Consider the following 13,163-nt stretch of genomic DNA (forward strand, 5'->3'; position numbering starts at 1 on the left):
ATGTATAATGAGTAAGAATAGGTGTAGGAGCTGTGCCAGGGTAAATTTAGAGCTTGAAAGTTCCTAAATCAGTAGAAAATGCTGTTCTGAACTGTCCTCGAAGCACGGACCCGATCGCGAAGTGCAGACGCATTCGCGGACTCATCATCATGCTGCGTGCGAGCGCATGGTCACGTGGCACTGTCCGGAAGGTCAGCGATTTCATCAGACGTTCACGGACGTTGATGGATGCAAAAAAAGTCAGAAAAGTTGCAAAAATTGTACAGAAGTGTTAAAAAGGATGCTAGATGGTGGGAAATGCCAGATATTTAAGTTGCAGCTTTGTAAATTGGACAGAAATGTTGCTATATTGGGCTATGATATTATTAAGTTGTACAAAAAAAGCATGCATTGGTAAAAACCCATGAAATTCAATGAAAAAACATTGTTAAAGGGATGTTATGGTAACAAGTAAAACCGAAAACCTCAGAAATTCGCCAGTTAAGGTAAGCTAAGCAACCATGACTCACCACCACCACCATGCACTGCTAAGACTAACACCCAAGACATCAGAAATTACATTACAAATGTAATTGAGTTCATCTCTGATGACATCACATGTGAAATTAATTTTGATGAAAAGTCCTTACAACAGGTTGTGTTTATAATGTTGATAACAAGATGTCAGCGGTGATCGGGGGACCTATCATGAACTACTTAATCTATTAAAGAATGTACTCACCTAATCAGTGCTCCAGATAGGATTTTGAGGTGGGAGTATTTTACGCATGATTTTTCAAATTGGAGCGTAAATGCAATTTCAAGAGAGTAAAAATTAGTTTTCTCCTCTGCAAGAGAGTAAAACTTATCCAACACATACGTTATGGGTATGAACACATTTTAAAAGGGTGCATGCTTTATTGTGTTTCTCGCTTAGCTGTCACAGATTTGGTCTTTCAGTTGGAAATTCACCATCATGCATAAGAAGGCTATGCTGCTGACAAAAGAAATGCTACATTGCTATCTAGTGGTGAAGAGTATGTTTTTTTAATGAATAAATCAGAGCGTACACGGTACGCAGTACAAAATTAAATGGTCCTTATTTGCCATATTTACGTGCGTAAAAGGGCAAGATACGCACGTTAACTGGTAGGCTGCACCTAATCATACATACAGATAGGCAATAGCTGCAGCATGCACCATAGAAGTACAATATTTATAATCTTGTAATTTTGGATAGTACAATAATGAATGCTACCATATCAGAGTTTTGAATAATATTAAACATGTACTAACTAGCTAACAATTCAAGACTTAATACACACTTGTGCTAGTACAAAAAATACATATGAAGACCCACAATGCATACAAATCAGATACACATACAGGGAAACTAAAATAAGGAAGAAAGAAACCGCATCATCAGAAAATGTTAATAACATTAAAGTTTAACTTCATGTATACAAATGAATTGTGTGTTTGAGTCCTGCTATTTTCCCCATATATGTGCAACATGAGCATAGACCAAAACCTAATGAAAGTACTTTAAGAACATATGACAAGGTTAACGGCAAGCTATATAGCACCTTTTGGATTTTAATATTCTGAATGTCAGTGAACAAAACCACCTGGCCAACATATGTCACTGAACAAAGACAAGTGGCCCAGATATGTGATGTCATCAGTGATGTCATCAATGACATTTGTGATGTCATCTTTGATGCCCTGGTTGTTAGTCTTAGCTGTGCCTGGTGGTGTGCGAGTTATGGTTGCTTAGCTTAGCATAACTGGCGAATTTCTGAGGTTTTTCCATTTAACTTGTAACAATGATGTCCCTTTAACAACGGTTTTTCAGTGAAATAAATATATATATATATATGTGTATGTATGTATATATATATATATATATATATATATATATACACAACACCAAGAAATTTATGGTGGGTTTAAAAGGTTTGAAAAAACCCTTTTCACCTGAAATGTGAAAGTAGGAAAGTCCATTTGAGCCAAGTCGCACATTCCACAACCCCACCTAGTAGTGATCGCTGGAAGTTCACTTGCAGTTCTGAGCCACAACAGCAAGGCATTGTGGGTATGCAAATTAGCTCAAATGCAAACCTTTTTCTCCAGGAAATTGTGTTTGTCTTATGCCCTCTTAGACTAAGACAATTTCCTGGAGAAAAAGGTTTGCATTTGAGCTAATTAGGTTATGAGATCCAGAACATAACTGTTCTGGGTGTCATCAGCCTGATCAGCATTGTCTGCCGCAATTCTCACCTAGTGATCTGAAACCACTTGGCATTTACTGCAGCTTGAAGTCCTGGTCTAAATATAGATGTCATTATCAAGCAGTCCTGTTGAATAATTTGTGTTCATCAGGAAGGTCTGCATAGGCCTTTATTGATTTTGATGAGAAATAATTCTCTTTTTGACGAAGATGAAATTATCTTTCTTCTTTGGTGTTCATTAACTTTGGAAACTCCTCACTATGGAGGTCACTTTGGGAAATCATGAGTGCTGGGACGTGTACATTTACAATGGAGCACACTCCCCCCCATTCTTTAGACAACTGCATGTAGGCTCTGGATCCGCAGACCCATTATCGATCGATCAGTGCTGCAGTTCCTCCATTCATTCCTGGCACTTCAATTATTTCTTCACATCCTTTGTTCTTTCCAACATAGACTGTACTATTATTCTTGAAGCATGTTATTGCATTCTTCAATTGTAATATATGCACTGGTCCTGCTTCGCTGTCAACCCATGTTAGTAGTTATGCATATTTGGCCCATGATTCTAGACCCTCGTCATTTACTTGTTGCACCTTGTGGATTGCTTCTTTCTCCAGCAAATATGCGAGGCAATAGGAATCCATTTTCCCATCCAGTATCGGTTACAACATGCCCATACACCAACAGCTGTGTTCTCCTCCAACATCCTGGCTCTCCTGATTTTTCAGTCATGTCTGAGCAGTTCATTCTTTTCATTGAAACCGTTTTTTAATTTTGTTGTCCAAACTGGGATAGAGGCATATGTTTTTTGTTCGTCCACCCCATTCCAGTCTCCATTCTTTTTGTCTTCACATATGTGTCTTCGTATGGAAAAGTCTGTCTTGATCGCCATCTTAGTGTCACCGATTTTCCCTCAAATTGTCCTCTGGTGGTACCTTCTGCTAGATGACTGACATTTTGCATCGTGTGAAGACATTTCCCTTGCAATAAATGTTCTTGCTGCATTCATGGTATCCAAGTACTGGACCGTAAGGGTGGTCAAGACAAAATCTTCCCTTTAATTACGTGTCTTCACAATAGGATTTGGGCAATTTGATTCAAAATGGTTTCGCAAAAACAAAGATTTTTAGGAAAATTTATATTATTCTGTCATAAAAGGCTGTCCTCAGAATGAAATAACATTAACTTTATTCAGTTTCATTTGAGGGCAGGATTTTTAGTTTAAAAAGACCCCCACTCATCCCTGGTGGATTTGTCTTCTGGGAGGTGGGAATACTTTGTATAGTTGGGACCTACAGTCCTCAAGTCTACTTTTTCATTTTGAGTTTTATTTTTTCTTGATGTTGATAATCTAACACAGTTTCTTTGTGTTTCTGTGTGTATAATACACAGTGATGATCCTAGATCAATCCTTCGCTTCTTTAGGGTAGATCACACTGTACTCTGGCATATTGCATTAAGATGTGCCAGTGCAGTGTTATGGTAAGATGACCGGTTTCAGTGGTAAAAGACCACTTTCATCAGGGCTGTAACAGCTTAGCCAATTGTATTGCCATTGGAATGTTGAGGCTGAATGTAGCTTCTTTTCATCCAATTGGACCAAACTGTATGAATACAGAGCGGGAAGGGGAAGGAGGGAAGAAGAGAAGGCACATACGCGAGAGATGTTATGGCTATACATAATGTCTATTTATTGCCTGATGTGGTAGGTGTCTTACCCTCCACTCTCGGCGTCTTCTCTGCCTAGGGAGGTCCTTGATGATTCACGTGTAGACTTCAGTTCTACTGCAGCTATCACTGTTAATCCAATTTCTGCATTGGATACCTAAGTATAGACCATTAAATAGATTGGGGTCATTTACTACATCGTGGTATCCATTTTTTATGACATGGCTTTAATTACCTCTTCGATTACTTAAGGCAAAGTTCATAATGAATGAAAAAAGTACCAACATATCTCTAGTTGTGTATGTTAATAAGGTACAGATTGGCCAAACCCGGTGAGAGGCAAACACAGGGGTATAATACCATAATGCAAGTCTATACACAGGATACCACCTTTGTGGGAAACTTAATTGGGGTTTAGATTTTGATTTTTGAACGGAGTGCACATTTATGCTGTAATACAGTTGAACTGACCTATTGACCTTAAGGTCTTTGTCTTTTAGATGCGGGTCATACAGGCGAAATTGTTGGCGGCTGGGTTCTGGCAGGCGAACTCTGCCATGGCACCACACTGTATAGGGTACAGGGGATACACAGAAAAAGACAAAAAACAATGAGGACCACGTTGGTCAATGTAGCCTTGTTGCGCTAAATAGCATAAAAAATGGCAATTGCTAGCCCTGCTGGGGCCAAAAATGCCGAACGTGGTGTGTCCTTTTTGTTAAGAATGTTACCTTATAGATCTGTGCTGCGTGGGATACGTAGCTTGTCTGCAGTTCATCTCCCCGAGCCGCTGTGTAAGCCGCGATAGTCCTGCGGCTTGAAAAAGGCACGTGATCTCACTCACGTGATTTTTTCTGTACGCGTGCATCCCGATTGGAGCATGCGTGGTTACTGTTTGGGGAGGGGCTAGTACGTGTGTAGTACTTAGCGTACGAGTGCTGGGAAATGTAGTTGCTAAGGCTATGTGTATCCATGTCATGTTTTGTGTAATGATTGTAGTCCTTTTGTGTATGGTTCAACCCGTGTATATCTTTGTTCAGCTACAGTTTACCTAGTTCTCGGTAATGTTACCCAGTGATTAGTAAATTTGAATTTGATAAATTTTGCAACGGCATCCATATGCACGAATAAAAGGATATCAGTCAACCATCACAGATGGGATCTGGTTCAGTTATACACAGTGAATAGGGTATTAGTTTGGGATGACCTGGGGGGTGTGATCATATATGCCTACCCCAATGAATTCCCAGTGGCAGTTGACAAATTAGACTCTGCTTCTCCACATTGCATTACAATAAGCTCTACAGTAGGACACATCTGTGCCTGAAGTCCAGTTAATATCTATCTGACTAGATCTACTGCCTGGTGATTAGGTGCTGTAAATGTGTCTAGATCCCAGTATAACATCTACATGCCATGTCATGTGTTCACATTTCATAAAGAATTTGGCATAGTCGATCCAATGTCCTCACTGTGTTACTCTTTCATAATGTTGCAAGGGTTTGCCAAGATGTTGTTTCATTTAAGCCTCTTGCATCTGATTTTAATCTAAATATCCATTGCTGCTCACGGCCAAATAGTAGGACATGCAGGTTTCCTCCTCTTGATGGAGCTTTCACTCTCTCAATGATGGACCATGTAAAATTATCAGGAACATGGTTTTTGCTGACAAAATGTTCTACCATCGGTGCTGTTAGTTTTCTTGTTCGAATACATGAACGATGTTCAGCCAACCTGGTCCTAATGGAGCGTGTTGTCATCCCTATGTAGTGCAGGTTGCAAGGACAGGTTATGATATAGATGACATTCTTCGTGTTACAATTGGTCAAGTCCTCTTGTAGCCAGGGGTATTTCAACCCAATGTTGATCTCTTTAGTTCTGGTAGTGCTTGCACAGGAGCTACATGTACCACATGGGCCATGCCCTCTTGGTTTTTCTTGGTTCCATATTGTTGTCTGTGATGGAGTAACCGGTTCTTTATAGGTATGCATCAAGGTTTATAGTGATCATTTCAAAACCAAAAATGTCGAAAGTAATTATTTAGAGAAAAAAAATGTCGAAAAAAAAAATGTTGAATTTTTTTTCAATAAGTTTTTTTTTCGAAATGGGGCGGTTCGGCCCCCAACCCCCCTTTTTTTGATTTTTTTTTTTTTGTTGTACCCCTTTTTTTTACTCCAGGACCCCAAAATAAATATATAATTAAAAAAAACGTAATTCGACATTTTTTTTTCGACATTATTTTTTTTCGACATTTTTGTCAGTCGACATTATTTTTCGAAATTATGACCGACAACCATGCATCAATGAGTCTTAGGTTTTTCCCTCTTTTGATTGCAAATCTGGGGGATTGAAGTTGGGATTCACCGACATTCAGTATCGGCCAGATTCTTAGTACCTCTTTTTTTATTTTGTTTGTTAGAGGGGAGTATGTAAAGACAGCTGTGATGTTGTCATTTGGGAAGCTTGTATCTTTGGTGTTTTGTTCTAGAGTCACATCCCTTGGGATGTTCCTTGCTCTTTTTCGTGCTTGTTTTATAATCCTCCTTAGGTATCCCCGGTTTCTCAACCTTTGGCTCAGTTGATCTGCTTGCTTGTCATAATCTGTTACCTGTGAGCAGTTACGACGAAATCTCAAAAATTGTCCAAATGGTAAATCTTTTCTCGGACTTGCTGGATGGTAGCTAGTGAATTGTAGCAGGGAGTTCCTGTCAGTAGGTTTATTGAATACTACAGTGGATATAGCATTTTTTTGTATTTCAAGTTGCAGATCCAAAAAATGTAGAGATGTATGGCTATGGGTCTCCGTGAAAGATAAATAAGGATTCTGTTGATTAAGCCATATCAGAAATGCTCCAAGTTCATCATCTGTTCCTTTGAAGATCATAATAATATCATCAATGTACCTTTTCCACAGGTCTATTTTTTCGAGCCCTGGGTTCGTTGGTGGATAGATCTTTTGGTCCTCGAAGTCTGCTACATATAAGTTCACTAAACTTGGGGCAAATGTTGCCCCCATTGCGGTTCCTGAGGTTTGTTCATAGAATGTTTTCTGGAAGAGGAAGACGTTTTTGGTGAGAGCTAGTTCTGCTAGTCGCATAATCAGAGTCACAGGTGTTTCAACAGGTGGTTGTGCATTTCTCAATGTCTTTTCTACAACTTGTAGAGTGGCCATTTGTGGAATTTGTGTATATAAGGCCTCAATATCCATAGTGACTATTATCTGCTGACCTGGATCGAAAGGAAGATATTTTAGTACCTTCAATACAGCTGTAGTGTCCTTTAGATGTGATTTAATTTTGCTTATCATAGGCCTGAGAAAAAAATCGACAAATTCAGATAGGGGCTCTAGGATGGATCCTATGCCAGACACAATAGGTCTTCCAGGTACCAGTGTTATGCCCTTGTGCACTTTTGGTAGTGCATAAAAGGCTGGTTTCCTCAGTGTCTTTGGATTCAGATATTCATATTCTTTCAGGCTAATATGGCCTTCAATCATGGCTTCCTCTATGATGGGCAAAATTAGTTTCCGTATATATCCTCTGTGGGGTCCTTGCCAAGTTGTCTATAGCTAGTGTGGTCATCTAGGAGTGTCTGTACCATTTGGTTATAAACTGCTGTATTTTGAATCACTGTTGCGCCTCCCTTGTCGGACGATTTTATTATGATTTCCTCATTATCTATCAGAACCTTTATGGCTAGGCAGTCTTTTTTGGTGAAGTTATTGAATGTATGTTGTTCCTTATTCTCCATAATCTCAATTTTTCTTATGAGGGCCTTTTCGAAAGTGATGGATTCAGGTGAAATTTCGTTCGGGGGTGGATAGAACGTGGATCTATTCTTCAAATTGGTTGCAGATTTTTCATAGTCCCTTTGTGTTCTTGTGTTGAAGTACTGTTTCAGACGTATCTTCCTAACTAGCTGCGCCACCTCTATATGGGTTTTGAAGGGGTCATGCTGTGTAGTTGGTACAAAACTTAAACCTTTTTCAAGTAGAACATGTTGGTCCTTGCTGAGTGTGTATCCAGACAGGTTCATTACTAAAGAGATTTCTGGTCCATCTAACCTTTCTTGCTCTGGATTTTGCAATTGAGTTAGTTCACCAATCAAATGATTCGAGGTGGTATTGGATGTGGATGCTGTTCTCCCTATTGTTTCCACATTCCCCCAAGTTACTGTTCTTCTTCTATTCATTAGGGCAGATTTTGTGTTCCTCCTTGTCCTTTGCTCCTCGTGACCCTGGCCGACTGGTTCTGCCAAGGTTGGTTCCATTGGCCTCTGTTTTTGTTTTTGGACTTTCCTTGTCCTCTGTGAAAAAAAACTGTGGTGCAGTTTGAGCATTCATGTTTGACATTGTTGGAAAGGCACTACTGGTACTTGCAAAACTTTGATTACTTCCACCTGAGCTCCCACTTGAGAAGATCCAATTTTGTGGTCTTACCCATGGGCGCTGTATACGTTTTTTGTTGTATTGGTTAAAGAACTGGCCCGCTGGTGTTTGAGCTTGACTTTGGTCCTCGTAATATGCATCAGTGATGTATGGGTAGATCTTCTCTTGTGTGGAACTAGTTAGGTCCTTTCTTAGTTTAGTGACTTTCTTGTTTAAGTTGAATTCTTTAAAGTCTTTCATGGCTATATCCAGTTCTTCCATACTTTTTTTGGAAGTAGCCAGAGTGTGTGCTGTTTTCAGGCCTTCCTGTTTCTCTTCAATTTCTTTCATTATGCATGTGCTCAGAGATACTCAGTCATAATTGCACCATGTAACTCAGTTTGTACAAGTTGTATTTTGAGGACTTCTAGTTCATTCCAGTCATCATTCGAGGTTCCAATCTCTGGTATTGGTTCTGTTCCTAGGATAGATGGATTGGCTAGGATATTTTCTACAAGTTCTTATGCAAATGCTAGATTTCTAGCTTTTGCCATGATTCTCTGTCTATTGGTGTCGTATTATAGTTTGATGTGATTTTTAGAAGCTGGCTGAGTGATAAGTCCTGTGGAGACTTGCATGTATCTGTGTCTTCGGGCTGGTATTTTGTGCTGGAAAGAAATTCAGCTGAAATCCAACGCTCAAAAGCTGTTCGAAGGAAAGGTATCCACGTACTGGACCGTAAGGGTGGTCAAGACCCAAATCTCCCCTTTAATGATGGATCTTCACAATAGGATTTGGGCAGTTTGATTCAAAATGGTTTCGCAAAAACAAAGAGATTTTTAGGAAAACTTCTATTATTCTGTCATAAAAGGCTGTCTTCAGAATGAAATAACATTAACTTCAGTTTCATTTGAGGGCAGGGTTTTTAGTTTAAAAAGACCCCCCACTCATCCCTGGTGGATTTGTCTTCTGGGAGGTGGAATACTTGGTATAGTTGGGACCTACAGTCCTCACGTCTACTTCTTTTTCATTTTGATTTTTCTTTTTTCTTGATGTTGATAATCTAACACAGATGCTCTGTGTTTCTGTGTGCATAATACACAGTGATCATCCTAGATCAATCCTTCGCTTCTTTAGGGTAGATCACACTGTACTCTGGCATATTGCATTAATATGTGCCAGTGCAGTGTTATGGTAAACCGACCGGTTTCAGTGGTAAAAGACCACTTTCATCAGGGCTGTAACAGCTTAGCCAATTGTATTGCCATTGGAATGTTGAGGCTGAATGTATCTTCTTTTCATCCAATTGGACCAAACTGTATGAATACAGAGCGGGAAGGGGAAGGAGGGAAGAAGAGAAGGCACATACGTGAGAGATGTTATGGCTATACATAATGTCTATTGTCTGATGTGGTAGGTGTCTTACCCTCCACTCTCGGCGTCTTCCCTGCCTAGGGAGGTCCTTGATGATCCACATGTAGACTTCAGTTCTACTGCAGATATCACTGTTAATCCAATTTCTGCATAGGATACCTAAGTATAGACCATTAAATAGATTGGGTTCATTTACTACATCGTGGTATCCATTTTTTATGACATGGCTTTAATTACCTTTAATTTAATTGCTGCATTCATGGCATATGGTATTAAAGAACAGTGTAACAACTCTTTTCTGATGTTCTTTCTCCCACCTTCTTCATGTGCTGGTACCATAGATTATTAGCTAGATGAGCCAATATATACTTTCATTGTCTTCCTCAGCATCTTTTAATTCAAGAAAAATGTCTTTTAATATCAGAAATTAGTGTGGTTTTTGGACTCTTAATGGGGACAATGGGGACATTGGGGGATGCCTTATTTTCTTGTTCTTCACTGCTTGTGATGTGTGTAAATGCCAATGCATTAAGGAAAGCAACTAAAATCAAAATGCCACAAAAAGCTCCAATAATGAGTTCCATTTCTCCTATTATGTTTAATATGTATATCAAGTGTGTTGATGATTTATGAACGTATAACAAAAACGGCAAAATATTCCCCAGTATAATTCTTAAAACAATAGTGTTCTTTTTAGGGTTGTGAAAAACATCACAATATCTGTATGTCTACGTATCAAAGCTGGGTAAGGCTATACATGAAAAAACTGCAAGTAAGAACGTGTGTACAATAGGTAGCATAAGAGATAAAGTATTCTTCTTGGTTCCATGTGTTAATATCTCCGCAAAACTATTGCCATACAAGAATGGCGCCATATTTCTTCAGCCATATTAACCTATTAAACCTGCGGGACAACCCTGCAACCCCCATATTATTTTAAAGGGAGCGGGGGACATGCCCGCTCCCATTTACTGCAAAAATGATATATCGCCTATGGCCGTCCCCAACGACCATATATATGGCGATATTATTGGTGGGGATAATATTACCTGATACCTTCTTCTTTTCTTCTGACTTCTACTGCTTCTGTACCATTGTTTCTTTGATCTTAATCTAAGAAAGACATTCCAGGATTACTGCAAGTCCATCTGTCCTTCAGAAAACCCTAATCTAAAGGTTTTTCTTCTTCTTTCTTTGCCTTGTCTTGGCTTTTGGTTATGGATCATGTTTGTATTCGCTGACATTCTTCACTTGCTTCAGTAGAGGTAGCTGCAGGAGAGGCCAAGGTTTCTCCTTTGTAGGGTTTGCTGTCATGTAAAGGTATCCGCGCTCTTCTTCCTTGTAGTTTTACAGTGGTAGGGCTTACTTCTTCTATTCCATGTGGGCCCTCAAAAGGAGGGGTACGCCAGGTGTGCACGAATTTAAGCACCAGCACCTGGCCCCCTTGGTACAAGCTTAGTGGCTTGAGCGTCTCTTCCATATCAATGGGCTGATTGTCGTTTTTGTTTTCCCTATACCCCCCTGTCAGGTCTGGAGCATAAAAGAACCATTTTGAGTCATTATTTTCAAATAATCATGCATTTCATCCCCTAAAGCCCTCGCTACACTATCGGCATCTGTATTTGCCCTTGTTGGGTGGGGTTCTACGTTATTTCGCCGCAGTATTTTTCATCGCAGGTTTTTTCATTGCTGTTTTTTTCTGAAAAACTCATCGTTTTTTGTTTTTTTTGGGGGGGTTAGCCCCAAAGCCCCCCTTTTTTAATTTATTTTTGTATTCTCTTACACCCACAACCATATATTTAATTTTGAACCCCCCCAAAAAAAAAGAACAATGACTTTTTTTTTCGAAATAAAAACGGCGATGAAAAAACACGCGATGAAAAATACCGCGGTGAAATGCGTGTATACCGTTCGGGAAGTGAGAGGAGTTCTCATGCAGAGTCCAGTCACCAACTCATGGGGCGTCAGATGGTGATCTGAGCCTGTTTGGTTCTGTAGCGCATATAGCTCAAGGGGTAAGCAGTGGAGCCATCCCTTCTTTGACGTGACTTTTAGTTTTGCTATCCTCTTTCAAAAGGCCATTTAATTTCTCACAAATGCCCTTTTGCTTGCAGATGATAAGCTAAAGCAAACTTGTGTCTAATGCCTAATAGCATAACTATATTTTCAAATAACTCATTTACGAGTTGCAGTCTATTATCAGATCGCAAAACCTCACACACACACTTCCATTCTTGGAAATGCTTCTGGCACAAGGAACTTGGCGGCGCATGCAGCATCAGGGTGCGTGCATGGACCTGCCTCAATCCACCTAGAAAAGGGACATAGTACAACCAGTATATATCTATAGCCGTTGCATATCTACATAATCTATATTTAGATGCTGTAATGGTCCATTTGGTCTGGGAATTACTCTTCTCACTGTTCGCAAGTGTTTCCTGCAGTAAATCTTTGGCACACAATACAGTTTATGATGAACTGTGCCACATGTTCAAATAGGTTTGGTGCAAACCGTTCTTCTGCAATAGCAGCAGCTAGACTCTCTCGACTCGCATGCCCTGGATAGTTAAGCTGTTCCAACGCTACTGTCACGACTCGCTCCCTTCGCTCCCGTTCCCACCACTTGGGGGCATGATTTGGGGTTTATTCCCTACTGGACTTTTCCTCCGAACCTTATGCTACGGTGCTGTGTTGAATTGGGAGCGCTAAATCCCTATTTTCCAAGCTACTTCCCTTCCGGATCCATTCCAGGTTTCTGGCAGCCAGCATGCTTCTTAAACCAAATGACTATGCTTCCCAGAATGCCTGGCCCACTGCTTCACCTCCACCCTTGCAGGACAAGGTTGGGTGGAGGATAGGCAACACCTGTGGCTGCAGGTGCAGCAATCAGCACACCTGAGGCGCGTGCTCGTTAAGCAGCTTTAAAAGCCTCAGTCTTACTTCAGTCCAGCGCTGGTCATCGTTGCAGTGTATCCTGTTGTGACTAGTCCCTTTTTTCCTTGATCTTAGCTTTTGTACCTAGTTCCTAGTTCCTGTTTTCTTGTTCCTCCGCCCTGGATTTCGGATTCATGCGCAAATTGATTTCTGCTCCCTTGATTCCCTTTTTGTCTTCCTCTGTTTGCAGGCAGCATTTCTCAGTGCTTTCCCCTTTTAGATGCAGCCCAGTTTGTCTGTGTTCTATATTTCTTTGACTCTGTCCTTTGCGGCTGTAAACCCGTATGCCTTGGCCTCCCTCTTAGATTAGCTTCCTGTCTTTCCCTTGGAGGGGTAGGGGGAAGTTTGCATTGGTTATTTCGTTTTTCCCTGCTCCTGATCCTTATTTTCCATTGGGATCCATTCCATGTTTTCCATTGCACTACTGCATTTATTTCCCATTTGATTATTAGGTGTGGTGTGCGGTTGTAGCTAGCTCCTGTGTGAATGCTTATGTTTTCCTCACTAATTTGTAAACACTATTCCAACTTAGGTATTTAGTTTTCCTCCCATTGCTGTTATAGCCTTTCTGGGTCCCAGTTTCATCAACAGGATTCGTGGGCTAGCTG

At 40.3% G+C, this 13,163-nt stretch overlaps 1 protein-coding gene across 12 annotated transcripts in view; it reads left to right on the top strand.

The window, feature by feature from the left end:
- The window catches only part of PPFIBP2 (PPFIA binding protein 2), a 1,806,653-nt gene that overhangs the window by 975,741 nt on the left and 817,749 nt on the right, over nucleotides 1–13,163 (top strand). The gene's annotated exons all lie outside the window — the stretch shown is intronic.

The sequence above is a fragment of the Ambystoma mexicanum genome, chromosome 11, assembly GCF_040938575.1.
Source record: "Ambystoma mexicanum isolate Mex_15411 chromosome 11, UKY_AmexF1_1, whole genome shotgun sequence".
Lineage (NCBI taxonomy): Eukaryota > Metazoa > Chordata > Amphibia > Caudata > Ambystomatidae > Ambystoma > Ambystoma mexicanum.